The sequence below is a fragment of the Podarcis vaucheri genome, assembly GCF_965113315.1.
Source record: "Podarcis vaucheri genome assembly, chromosome: 6".
Classification (NCBI taxonomy): domain Eukaryota; kingdom Metazoa; phylum Chordata; class Lepidosauria; order Squamata; family Lacertidae; genus Podarcis; species Podarcis vaucheri.
Genome location: NC_138764.1, coordinates 44,797,905 through 44,812,952, shown reverse-complemented (window position 1 = coordinate 44,812,952; position 15,048 = coordinate 44,797,905).

Below are 15,048 nucleotides of genomic sequence, written 5' to 3'. Positions count from 1 at the left end.
ATAAGGCAGACATGTATGTATAAAATATTTTTTAAAAAATGTGATCCCATTGAGATCCCAAGGTGAAATATTGCAGGTATCTCTTAGAAATGTTAAATAATCAATAAAAAGTTTTTGACTTTTTAAACTCATATTAATTTTTTTAATCACTTGTACTTAAATACTAACAAAATTGTAACTTAAAGTAAGTCCATCATGTGACATAGCATATTAAAGCCCATGAAGTTCTGAAGAGATTGGTGTTTTTAGTTTTGACGTCTCTCAATTGGATGACATAAGGTAAAAAAGTTAGATCACTTGATATGGAATGACCCAGTACTGCTGTAACAGGGAACTGCAATAACATTGAAATACACGTGTCTTGTTAACATTATTCACAGAAAAAGGCATTTAGTGTTAAATCTTAGTGGCTTCATTCCCCACTCTTAAATGCAGTCCTGACGTCCCACTATAGCCAGTTCCCTCTATTTCAGCTCAGAATTGCACCCTGCACAGCGTATCTCAAAAACAAACTTGCATACTAGGGACTTCTCAACAAACCAATCCATGTACAGTAGTACCTTGGGTTACATACACTTCAGGTTACAGACTCCGCTAACCCAGAAATAGTACCTCGGGTTAAGAACTTTGCTTCAGGATGAGAACAGAAATCGTGTGGCAGCAGCGGGAGGCTCCATTAGCTAAAGTGGTGCTTCAGGTTAAGAACTGTTTCAGGTTAAGAACGGACCTCTGGAATGAATGAAGTACTTAACCCGATTTATCATTGTATATACTGCTTACTTGCCAAAATGGCTTCTAAGAGGCTTACAAGTATAAAAACCAGTTATGAAAGTATTGACCCCACATAATTAAAATACACAATAAAACAATTTCATTAAAACATTAAAATAGGTAAAGGTAAAGGTACCCCTGCCCGTACGGGCCAGTCTTGCCAGACTCTAGGGTTGTGCGCCCATCTCACTCTATAGGCCGGGGGCCAGCGCTGTCCGCAGACACTTCCGGGTCACGTGGCCAGCGTGACATCGCTGCTCTGGCGAGCCAGAGCCGCACACGGAAACGCCGTTTACCTTCCCGCTTGTAAGCGGTCCCTATTTATCTACTTGCACCCGGGGGTGCTTTCGAACTGCTAGGTTGGCAGGCGCTGGGACCGAGCAGCGGGAGCGCACCCCGCTGCAGGGATTCGAACCGCCGACCTTTCGATCGGCAAGCCCTAGGCGCTGAGGCTTTTACCCACAGCGCCACCTGCGTCCCTAAACATTAAAATAAGCACCCATAAATAAAATGTACAATAAAATGCCATTAAAACAGCACTGCTTAAAACCATAAGGAAAGTTCTAATTCACATATCAACCAATATTCTAAAACACCCCGAGAATGAGGCAGATAAATGGAAAGCTCTTTTACAGAGGAAGAAAACTTCCAAGAAACTGGGGGACAGATTTTGACTCAGCGCTCATTGAAACAATATGAGTAACCCTCTTTTAAGATTACCGCAAAGTCCTTCCGAGATCTGACAGATGCAGACCCTCCTACTCTGCTCTTCCTTCCCCCACTCTACATTTATGAGAGTGTTTCTGTTTTGACATGGTAATAATGACCTGATGAGAAGAGGCATACTGTGAGGATTAATAACAACTTGACAAGATGTGACTAATGATGATGGCAGGTTTGTTGAAGAAAACCCAAGTACCTTGGTCAGATAGTGCTGAGGAATGTAGAGGGTGTTTGAAAGTGCACACATGCAGGGCGATGTAGCAGGCACTAAGGGGGCTCTGACCTTTAGCTGGCTCACTAGTCATCAAAACTAGATTCAGGGCAAGATAAACAGAATAGAAGCAGACTGTGAAGGCACTAAGGGGGGAAAGAGGGGGAATGCTTGAAAACATGCGAAGGAGGAGCTAACCTGATACGTTGTGCATTCTTTTGCATGGTTTTGTACGTTTTGTTGTACAGTATTTTGTGCCTTGTGATTTGCTGTTATTTTGTTGATTATAGATTAGTGATTCTTTATTGCAATTGATAAGTGTAAACTGTTCAATTATTATTTGCTGTTGTTTAATTTTGCCGTTTACTGTTGGATTCTAGTGGAATATTGGATATTGCTTTGTTTGATGTAAGTTGTTTATTTTAAAGTTATTGTGACTTTTTATATAGGATCTGATTGTTACTATCAATGTTTGATGTATTATTTATTATTATTATTATTATTATTATTATTATTATTATTATTATTATTATTATTATTATTTGTTTTGGAAGCTGCCCAGAGTGGCTGAGGCAATGCAGCCAGATGGGTGGGGTATAAATAATAAATTATTATTAATTATTATTATTATTACTACTACTACTACTACTACTATTGTCTAATACATTGCCACTGAATTCATGACCCCATAAAAATGGAACGCAGGTGCCAGTCAAGGAGGTAAAGACAAAAAGCGAGGCCTCACACACTGGCATATGGATAACTTACACTCTTGCACCTAGTGACTAGCCTGACTCTTCCCAGCCAATCAGAAGATGCCTAGGCTGCAATTTTCCTGAGCTGAGAGTGACTCCAGGTGTAAGTGTAACTTCACAGCTGCAGAATTCTTCCCAATTAGCATACTGGCCCTCTTTAGCCTTGAAGCCCTGGTGCTGACTAAGTAACACAGGTGTAATTAACGAGAGTGAGAGCAACTTGCTGAGAGAAAAACTGCTCTCTCCTGCGCTCACCTCTTTACCCAGAAGTCTGCGCTCCTCAGAGAACCAATGTTTGTGAACAAGGCCTAATGCAAGACCCCTCAATATCTCCACAACAGAGTTTCCTTCCAGAGGTAAGTCCAACTTCGAGCTGCGTTCCCTGTGAGGGGGATAGATAGACATGTCACAGGTTTCTTCTTTCCTCAGGGTTCACTTACTGGTTTGAAAGTGCTTCTCTCAGTTGAATGTACCTCCATCCCCCTTTAAAAAGCAGAATCAACCACAAAATGCTTGAGGGAAGAAATGGGCTGGAGATGTTGCCATCAGTTCTGACCGGTCAATGCTATGCACAGCCAGTTCCCCACATCCTGAAGGTGATGCGTCTGGAGGGAAAGCAGTGAGTGGGCTTCCCCATTCAAAATATGCATGCAGCTAAAGTGAAAACTGGGCTTGATTTGATGTGACTTCAATTGACTTGAAACCCTCTGACTGTTTGTTTGCTTTCAATACCTTTCCCTCCTCCTGTGTGGTGTAGTAAACATTCCCTGTCTCGTGGCAAAGTTTCCAGACAAATCCTTTTGTTTAGAAAAGTTTAGGTGATAAGTTTCTGTAGGTACTAATGGTTAGACAGTGACTTTTTGATACAGAAGTGTTGCAGAATATTCAGAATAATAAGCAATGGCTCAGATAATGTGTGTTTATGAATCTTCTCAACTCCCAGCAGAAGCAGTCTGGGGATCTCTGTGAGAATAGAAGTGGATTATTGGGCTCTGTAAGCTTAACAACATTGCAGAGGTGCTGACTCTCCCCTGAAGATCTGTTTATAGGAGCAGAAAGTTTTGGCTGTCTATCGGAATGATTAAGCGCCTTCACCTTTGTTTAATCCGTATATTACAGAATGCCTACCCCTATATTTGATTGTGTGAACAGGGCAAAACATGACATTTAGGCTGACCACATATCCTACCATACAGTGGACAGGTCTTTATTTGGAGGAGTGCTATATTTAAAGGCACTTTAAAGGCACTTGGAGGAGTGCTATATTTAAAGGCACTTGGGGACGCGGGTGGCGCTGTGGGTTAAAGCCTCAGCGCCTAGGGCTTGCCGATCGAAAGGTCGGCGGTTCAAATCCCCGCGGCGGGGTGCGCTCCCGCTGCTCGGTCCCAGCGCCTGCCAACCTAGCAGTTCGAAAGCACCCCCGGGTGCAAGTAGATAAATAGGTACCGCTTACCAGCGGGAAGGTAAACGGCGTTCCGTGTGCTGCGCTGGCTCGCCAGATGCAGCTTTGTCACGCTGGCCACGTGACCCGGAAGTGTCTCCGGACAGCGCTGGCCCCCGGCCTATAGATGTGAGATGGGCGCACGAACCCCAGAGTCTGTCAAGACTGGCCCGTTCGGGCAGGGGTACCTTTACCTTTACCTTTATATTTAAAGGGCTGTCCAGTCGAAGTCCAGTTTAAAGATGAAGAGCCATTAAGAGTGGAGAGCAGAGGTCTTCAAGTTGGCCACTAACAGTTAACACTTGGGCAGCACGCAGGTCACCAGATATTTCAATTTATTGTAATTATTTCTGAATTTGCAGCGCTACTTATGAATCAACATATGCAAATTTGATACAAATGTTTTCCTCTTCTGCCTTTTTTTAAATGATTCATGGGGATACATAAGTGGCCACCCTAACTGCATGGTAGGCGTGATGAAAAAGGGCACACATTGACCAATGTACATGTCATAAGTCAATAACTGACTTCTAATGGACCTCATACTCTCTTGCTGCTGGTGAATCTTCAGCTAAATTCCACAGCTATCATCTTAGCATCTGACTGTCTTGTTTTAACAGCCACATTGCTTTAAGAACTACAGTATGTGTCTCTGGGCTCCTGGTTTCAGACTGACTTGGAAGTGATACTCCTTCCTTCCTTGGCTGATGTGCTCCTGTGAAAAAGGACCAAGTTTTTTTGGAGGGGTGGTGGTTGAGGTTTGAATTCATTATACTTTCCATTCAGATTCATTTTCACTTAATAGCACCTTTCATCACAATGATCTAAAGTGACTTTTTATATAAGAACGACTATTAAAGGAAAATAGGGCGAGGAGAAAGAGAGAGAGAGAGAAGCCAGCAAATGAGACATTTCTGTGCCACTTCTTACAGACATTTGATTCAACAAGTAATAAAGGCCAGCTGCTTTGTCTGAAGTGTCACAGCAGGGTGGAAACGAGTGTGGAAGAGGAGAGAGCTGCTGGCAAAGGAAGAGCTCTGCTGAACTCTGCCAGGGTTATTATTAAATGATTAAGTTTTCACAAGAAGAAGAAAGGCTGTCTGCAGCAGTCCCAATGGCTGCAGGATAAACAGCTCAAGCCTTCAGCCAGCAGCAGCAGGAAATGGAAAGGGGGCACTACCAGCCATCCTTAGGAAATGTGAGGTTGAACTCAACTTTTTGTTAAAGGAAAGCTTATCTGGGCTCACCTCTCAGTCCAGACAGAGCCACTTGACTCTACATGTGCCCTGTGGAAGGGAGACACACAGCTCCAAATGTGCTGTGGACACTTTTGTGGACACAATTGTCATGAAGTGGGTCCAAGTACTGACTGATGTACTACACCTCCCTTTCAGACACTGCAGCAGTAAAGCATGTAAACCTGTTTAGCCAGAGGTGCAGTGGTAGATTTTGAAGTGCAGGAGTATCTTCAGGATGAGCACCTGCAGGGAGAGTTCATAGCCTTTCAAAAAACACAAACAGCTGCATTGATCATGTGTTTGTGAGGCGGTGGGAGATGAATATATAAATTGCACATTTGTGTGCAGCATATATCATGGTCACCCCCAATCTCATGTTCTGGGCTACAATTCCAACATTCCTGCTGGTTTGCCAAAGGAATTTGTGGTCCAACCTTCTCCAATTTGGTGCCCTTCAGATGTTTTGATTTAGCATAATATCCAATTTATTCAGGTCAGCTGGCAGTCATAAAATGGTAAACTGGCAAAAAATGACTTTGCATGTTGGACTTTGGCTGGGAAGACCTGGCCAGCCATGAAGTTGGCTGAACTTGGTCCAGTCTTTGAGACTAGTCCACCTCACAGAGCTTTTATTATGAGGCTAGAGTGGGTTGCCCCACACCCATGCATGCCATGCTCAGCTCAAGTGCTCTGGCAAATGATCGCATCACTTACACTCTGAAAAAGTGTCCTGCAGTTGCATCACCTCACATTTCTCTTCCATGACTACATTCCCGTGACTTTCCACAGGCTATCATATATTAACAACTATTATCAGTACTGTGATAAGGTAAGGGGATAATCCTACTGTGGTGCACACAGTTCAATTTCTCTGCATAAATCATACAAGGTTATTTGCCGCAGCTTTTATCCATCCCTAGAAAATGTGCATCACTTTTAAATGATTATTCTAAATTGGGGGAGTGAGGCTAGGCCCAAGGGGTAATCCTAAATAGTGCTGAATAATACTGTCAGACATCCCTCCTTCTGTATAATGTTTTCATATTCCAGGACAAAGTAGCTCCATAAAGCATTATGGATATTAAATCTGGTTCCACAGAGCAGATCAAAATGTTCTTTAAAGGGTAATGTTTTGTTTAGCTGCCAATGCAAGATTTGAATTCAGGGCCACAGAACCCCACCCCAGACATAAACAAATACAACTGAGCTTATTCTTTCTACTTTTCATGTGACCGTAACTGAGACCATCTGTGTTAAGAAACAATGTTTTGCCAGGGCTGAGGAATTTATTACCATTGTTTTTAAGAATAAATTGTGAAATCCATTGCATATTTTAACCATAACAATATACAGGATGTTGCAAGTCTCTCTCTCATTATTATTATTATTATTATTATTATTAGTTCTTTCTCCACCCTATCCTAAGGGCTCCAAGAGGATTTACAATAATTTAAAAACCAAAAAAATACAATTGCATGAGGTTGGGGTTTTTTGTTTTTGTTTTAAATCCTCATAATGTTCAAAAAGATTTTTAAAAAGTAATAGCTAAACCTGATCTTACACCCTAGCCACAGTGATAGAAACTGTGATTTTCTAGCAGTTGAAATGAAAGGTGGTGGCTGGTATTTTGATAATGGTGACATCTGATGAACAGAATGAAAAACTTGAGTGAATGCACAGCACCAGTTCCGCAGTGAACATCCATGTGGAACTCATTTCCACTTTTGCAAAGATAGAAAATAATGGAGACCAGCAAATGATTGATGCTAAATAGAAACAAAACCTCCTAAAAGCACGAAGTGCCTAAAGCGCCCTTGCAGCACTGGAAATTGACTCAAATGAGATTTAATGTTGGATAATTATTAAAGACTGTGCACAAAGTGTAATCCCATCCTTCCACAGCTTGAAGTACAAGGATGCAGAATCACCAGACCTCTTACTTACACACGCTCAGCAAAATAGATTTCAGAATCATGCTCCCCACTTCAGAATGGTTGTCACTGTTTTCTGTAGTTCATGTGGTCCCTCCTCTTTTTTGTATTGTGAAAAAACAACAACAGTAGTGCTGTTGCATCATGGGATCATATCCTATCTTCAGCTGGTGTGCTGGTTCCTATATTGCTTTTACTGGTGCTTCAAAATGCAAGAGGTGCCTGAAAGAGAAGAGTGAGAGTAGCTGGCTAAAATCCTACTGCTATTTGTTTCTCACCAAGAGGTCAGATTAACAGATGAGGGAAATGAGTAGGGAGGCAGGGTTATCGGAGGGAGGAAATGTGCCCCAGGAAACCATGACCCTAGCTGACATGAAGGTCAGGGAGGTGCCCCTATAAGCCCTTTCTCCTTTCTCACAGTTGCAGGAAGATTCATGCAGGAAGACTACTCAGAGGCTAGGAATATCTGGGACTGAGGAGCAGTGGGGCTGTGAGTGTGGGGCTTTGGGGCAGACATACAGGACCCCATTCAGCAGAAGGGCACTCAGGTGCAGCATGCACCAGTTTATCACATTTTGAAGGGAAGAAATTCACTTTATGATCCAGAGAGGACCCTTATTCCCACATAGGACCATTAATTCCAAAATGTCATAACTATACTATGACTGAGAATTTGTATAGCACATAGTCCGTTGCAGGGGGTTGGACTAATGTCCCTTCTGTTTTGGTCCCTTCCCACTGTACAAGTGCTGAGGTAGACTAGAAAGAGGATGCTGTATCAGGTCGGAGAATGAGGTAAAGGCACATTTAGATCTGCCATCTGATTTAATGCAAAGTAATTATAAGCTTCTCGGCATCCCTCATTGCATCCCATGTATATAGTCATGGTTGACATGTGTGGCATTGCTATTGATGAAGATATACTTTGAAAAAGAGCTAATTAATTCCATCTTAATCTATCATAGCTGATGAATCTCTCTCTTGTTACATCCTGCCTGGTTAAACTGGAAGTGTTTAATGCCTTGGTCAGAGAACAGCATAAGGATGTGGCTGAGAGTATTGTCCATGGTTTCTTAACAAGCAGATGTGCCCAATGTAGCCTAACATTTCCTCAGTTGCCATCCTCATCATGAAACTTGTGAGTCATGTCTTATTTGTGTAAACATACTGTAAGCAATCTCTGAGTGATGTGAGATTCCAGGGGTTCCAGGCACTTACCCAGGGTTCAATTACCACAGCAGAGACAGTGGTGTCTTTATGATATATGGTTTATTCACAGAGATATACAACCTGGGCCTACAGTGGAGGGGTTCACAGCCTTAACACTCCAAGAGGACCTTGCTTCTCCCATAGCCACAGCTTTGTATTTGAGGAGAAATCAGCCCTCTGCCTTCCTAGCTTCTTGCCTTACTTTTAGCTTCTACCTCACATACTCTTTGTCATGGAAGGGAAGGTTCTTGAGAGAAGAATAAAAAATTGGGACTCCAGACAACCTGTTCATTAGGCATTCATCCTGATTCACTTGCACAAACCTTATAATAGACTTGTTGTTGTTTACCCACCCTTTACCTTAAGGTCCCGGGGCAGGTTACAACAATCTAATAAACAATATTTATAAAATTTTAAAAACTCAAAATAAGAAAGAACATAGTCATTAAAGAAAATAGGATGGGTCCTAAAAAGACACATCTCAAAACCAGTGTCTGGTTTTATTGAGCATTTGTTCGGAATATTCATTCTGAATGCATCCTGATTTGCTTACATAGTTAAGACCTTCCCATCGATCGATCATCCATTCCATACTTTTCAGTCTATTTCCCTGACACTATCCCAATTTCAAAAAGTTACTTCTTGTTTTTAAGTGGATTTGTTACATCAGGGCAAGAGAGAGCTTTAATCTACTTTAATTGGGCAAGCCAAAATTTCTGGCATGTGCTTGAATCCATCCCACAGAATACTGAGAGTCTGGAGGTGACCTAGATTGCACCAAGGTTAAAAAAGAAAGGAGGGTTTTTCCTCCTCCTTCCCATAATTCCAAACACAGTTTGGTCCTGATTTCCCTTCCTACTTGGCAAGTAGGATGGTCAATGCTTGTATTTTGCTTTACCTAAAACAACAACAACCCTGGTACCTGGACAGATCCTGGGACAGATCAAGAGTTGGCCCAAGAAAAGACCTGGAATGTAGCCTGAGCAGGTTTTGGCAGGCTCAAGTTGCACCCAAGGCGTTGATTAAAAGCATTTGAATGCCACCTTGTATCCAAGATACATCCCTGACCATTGGCTATGCTGGCTGTGACTGGCAGGAGCTGGGAGTCCTACATCTGCAGGGCCGCAGATTCCCCCTTGCTATTCTACAATAAAATAAAGAGTGGCTTCTAGTGGATTCAGAGGCAGTGGCCAGCACAAAATCTTAGTGTAAACCTGTGCATATCTAACCTGAAATAAGTCCAATAGAGTTCACTATACCTTACTCTCCCAGGTGAGTGTGTGTATTCCAGCTTTATTCTACTAGGTGTGGAGCTTTAAGAATAAGGACAAAAGGATAAGGAAGAGTGGGGCAAAAGAGGGGAGGAAACAGCCACCCTTTGCTTTTCTGCCAGCTGACTGGAAAGCAAAAGAATCCAGCCAGTCCAATTGTTGTTGTTTTTTTCTGGTTGGTTGGCAGCCATATTAGCAGGACTTGCCAGAAGCAACAGCCCAGGCTGCACTAATTAAAGAAGGATTTCTTTTTTGTGTTAGTGGGCCCTCCTCTCTCCTTCTGGAGTTCTGGGTGGCCGAGTCTCTGGAGCCAATGGAGCAGCCCCAACAGATTATCTAACAGGGCCAATTCTGGGGAAATTCAGAAACACAGAGGGAACCTGGCAACTAGGAGTTGGGGGCATGTGGCTAATCTCATTGCAGATAAGGCCCAGCATGAATGTAATCACTCACCCACTGTCTGCTGGATAGAACACAGGAAGCTGCCTTACATCAAATCAGATCAGTGGTCGTTTTAGATCAGTATTTCTACAATGACTGATTGTAGCTATCCGAGATCTCTCTGTGTGTGTTTTAGTTACGATAGTCTCTCCTAGACCTACCTGGAGATGGCAAGGATTGAACTAGGAACCATTGGCATGCAAGGCACATGCTCTACTAGTGAACTGTTTCACCTTGTTCACAGCATCATTCAGGGCTGGCGATATGATTGGCCCTCCACACTCGCTCTGCTGCAGTTAAACCATTTGGGTATAAATATATAACCACTCCACCCAATATGATTTTCCTTGGGTTCCTCAGCCTCAGTAGCACACTATATTATTTACCTCTGCACATAGCTGAGTAGAGAACCATACCTCTTTTTTTCACTTGTGGAGGGCTAAGGCACAGCTCTTATTCCTCTCTCTTCTATTTTATTTTTAATTCAGTTCCTTCCATGGTAAAATGCAGTAAACGAGATAATGATGCTCTAGTGCAGGCTTCCTCAACCTTAGCCCTCCAGATGTTATTGACCTACAACTCCCATGATCCCTAGCTAGCAGGACCAGTGGTCAGGGATGATCGGAATTGTAGTCTCAAAACATCTGGAGGGCCGAGGTTGAGGAAGCTTTCTTTAGTGTGTGAAAAGCAGAAGCATCTTCTGGACAGTGAAGACAACTCTGGGAATATTGTGCTGCAAAAAGCCTTTACAACTTTGGGGTTGGATTTTTGTTTTGTTTTTTTAGTTTTGGGTGCCTAATTACCTTAGTCACAGCATGGCAGGCCCCTGGCAACCTGAAGTGGCTCAGGGAGGCTGGAATTTATCAGGAAGACATTAGTCGGGGCTTGTATACTCTCAAAATGTTTTTCTATGTTCTAGTAATCATATTTGAATGCTTTCAAATGCCTGCTTGCTTGCTTGCTTAAATATGCTTCTTTATTGAGTTTGTGAGACTAAACATGGGGAGTGTATGCCTTGTGATCCTTGGAGGAAAGATGAGATACAAATGTAATAAATAATCTCAGGAGAGAGGCTACGTCAGTGCTCTGTCCTTCCTTTCTGCAGGGTGCTCTTTTTATCCACTCATGAATGATCCTCTAGTGAATGATTAACATCTTCCTGTTTCAAAGGAGGGTTGAGAGATGGGTAATTTTCATACCTGTCAACTGGGACATCCTGTTTTCCCCCACAAGAGCATGGCGGCCATTTTGGGCGCCTTGCTCTCGTGTGATTTCAGGCCAAGTTCTCGCCCTAAAAAAAGTGGGGTTTGGGGGTCCTCGATCTCACTTGACTCACTTAAGTTCACTGATTTCCACTGGGTCCACTCTGAGTATGACATAGCTGGATAGAACCTTGTGAATTTACTTTTAACATGAATTTGCCTGCCTAAAGAAGACTGCTTGTAGAAATCACATTCACTTGGGACAGTATTTCGAGTTTCAAATGCTGGGTGGCCTGATATTTCATAGTCTGAGACATATCCACACTTCCTCTCTGCTGATCTCTGGCTGGTTTTTGGAGCAGATCCTTTTTTGCGTTAGAGCGTTGACATATTCTCGAATAATCCCATATTGTCTTGGCAGTAAACTCTGCTGCCTTGTGCAATCTTCTCCTGTAATGCATCTTCACACAATGGCCCTAAACAGATGGTTGTGACGTACCTTCCCCACCCCCATTAAGACATAAATGGAGTGGAGATACTCAATTACTTGATCGTAGGTAGACTGTTGTGGGTCACAGATGAATGGCTCTTTCATTTTGTACTCGTACTTACACCACCCACCTTTTGTCTTTGAGAAAAACCACATTTATATGCCAGTATTGTACTCTTTTATTTTCAAAAGACAAAGTTCCATCTGAGTTTAATAGGATGTCTCATTACCACATCCTGATTCGTTGCTCATCATGCACTCTGAAAAAGAGCCTTTGTTCTCCTTCGCATCTTTGTGCAGCCTTTATTTTTATTTTTTTAGAAAGTTGCTAATGTGCATATCAAGAGGAGGCCAGCAGAGGGGGTGCACATCTTCATGTCCTCCTCTGCATTCATGTTGCAATTAGTTTAATAAGACTAAGAGCCTTAAAAAATAAATAAATTCTTAACTGCCTCTATTGCTTTTCTTTCTTTTCAGACGAATTAGGTTGCTATTCATAAGGCTAGGGTAAGATCAGTGCCCTATTAAAGTACATGCCAAACCTTATGCTGGAGGCCAGCACTGCTGTCACTCATGCCATTTTGTACATTCTCTTCTTTGCCTGTGTCAACTCAGACAAGGTTGGCCAACTGCACATTGCCAGAAAGAGAGGGGGAGGGAATGCAGCACCCCAAAAGAGGACACATACTCGCAAAAGATTTGCATATGCTAATGTAATTGTATACAGTGGTACCTTGGTTGTCAAACTTAATCCGTTCCGGAAGTCCATTCCAAAACCAAAGCGTTCCAAAACCAAGGTGCGCTTTCCCATAGAAAGTACAGTGGTACCTCGGGTTACAGACGGTTCAGGTTACAGATGCTTCAGGTTACAGACTCCGCTAACCCAGAAATAGTACCTCGGGTTAAGAACTTTGCTTCAGGATGAGAACAGAAATCGTGGTGCGGTGGTGCGGCAGCAGCAGGAGGCCCCATTAGCTAAAGTGGCACCTCAGGTTAAGAACAGTTTCAAGTTAAGAACGGACCTCCAGAACGAATTAGGTTCTTAACCCAAGGTACCACTGTAATGCAAAATGGATTAATCCGTTCCAAACTTTTAAAAACAACCCCTAAAACAGCAATTTAACATGAATTTTACTATCTAACAAGACCATTGATCCATAAAATGAAAGCAATAAACAATGTACTGCAATCACACAATCAATCAATCAATCAGTAGCTGAACTGGGTTCCACACAGTCACAAAAACAAAACAAAAAAGCTGCAAAAACAAAAACGCAAAATAAATAGCAAAAACAGACAGACCTCAGCGTAGCACTCAGAACAGAAGTGTAACACTCAAAACGGAAGCGTAACACTCAAAACGGAGCACGTTTGGCTTCCAAAAAAAGTCCACATACCAGAACACTTACTTCTGGGTTTGCAAGTTCCAAGTTGTTTGAGTACCAAGGCGTCTGAGAACCAAGGTATCACTGTAGATACAAATATGGAAATAATTACTGTAATTCATTATAGACGGTAACCAAGCGACTTGTGTGCCTCCTCAGTCTGCTGTCCAGGTGCAAATTCAAAGCTTCTTATGGTTCTTTATCTTTAAACTAGACATGGGCTGGCAGCCCTTTAAAGAGAGGGCTGCCCTCTGCAAAGTTGGACACATGGCCGTCCTAGCTCAAACGCACACAGGGACAACCTCCATTCAAACTCTCAGGCTAGCTCTGTTCTAGCCACAAGTTTCATACAGTAGTGCCTATTTTCCATTTCTAGCTTGATGGGGGCAACACGGGTTTTCATGTTTATTAATTCTTGCTTGGTCCCGTTTGCTTTTTCGAAGAAGAAAAAGATAATAATACCAATATTGCCATTCTTATGTGTTTATAATTTTATATTTACAGTGCCAGTTCTTGTGGTTGGGATTCTGCAGTTGTGGGACCCAGTACTAAGAAAACATTTACTGCCTGTTTGAAAGGAAGGAGTACCCGATTCAGAGGTGAGCTACCCCCCACCCTATTAATATGCCAGTGCAGGAAATCTTAGTCTTAGATTTTTTGTGTGTAGCCCTCAGATTACACTCTAATGTGCAGAACACTCATGCTCAGTTCTTTGAGTACAAGGCAGCCAAAAAAGAACCCAAGAGTAGCTTAATTTATCATTAGGGACCAAATCATTCCAAGTCCAGAGAAATTTGAATAATAGGAAATGTGGTTCTTGATCATACATAATATAGAACCTAGAAAACTATGTTCTCCTGTACTGCATGTGCTCAATATCTCTAGAAACTGTATGTGGAACAAGGAAAGTTGTGTGTGTTTAAGTGTCTGAGCCAGTAAAAAAGCACAGACATTTTAAGACAAATGAGACTACCTCAGTTTTTCTATTTCTAAAAGTTTATAACTTCTTTTAATAAAAGCCAGTAGTATGTATGTATGTATGTATTTGTTGTTGAATCTGCCATGCGATCAGCAAACATTATTACAGTGGTACCTCGAGTTAAGAACTTAATTCGTTCTGGAGGTCCGTTCTTAACCTGAAACTGTTCTTAACCTGAAGCACCACTTTAGCTAATGGGGCCTCCCGCTGCTGCCGTGTCGCCGGAGCACGATTTCTGTTTTCATCCTGAAGCAAAGTTCTTAACCCAAGGTACTATTTCTGGGGTAGCAGAGTTTGTAACCTGAAGCGTCTGTAACCCAAAGTAAAGGTAAAGGTAAAGGTACCCCTGCCCGAACGGGCCAGTCTTGACAGACTGTGGGGTTTGTGCGCCCATCTCACATTTATTGGCCGGGGGCCAGCGCTGTCCGGGGACACTTCCGGGTCACGTGGCCAGCGTGACATCGCTGCTCTGGCGAGCCAGAGCCGCACACGGAACGCCGTTTACCTTCCCGCTGGTAAGCGGTACCTATTTATCTACTTGCACCCGGGGGTGCTTTCGAACTGCTAGGTGGGCAGGCGCTGGGACCGAACAGCGGGAGCGCACCCCGCCGCGGGGATTCGAACCGCCGACCTTTCGATCGGCAAGCCCTAGGCGTTGAGGCTTTAGCCCACAGCGCCACCCGCGTCCCTGTAACCCAAAGTACCACTGTATTATTTTTGGTTAAAAGATGTGCACTCCGTTAGCATCTTCCATAGGAATGCAATTTTTTAAAGAATGTCAGCTAATTGAAGCGTACAGTATATCCCACCTGCCAGATTGGACTGACAAAAGCTTATTATAATATAAAATATCTACCAGTACAGTAATATCACCTAATTTGGGGTGGAACACAGCTGCTGCTTGACACTCCCATGTCAGTCAGCAGCAGTTAATGGCACCATGTGAAGGAAGAACTCATATGCTTAATGGATCTTTCAGCAGGCATTTCAAGAAGCATTAA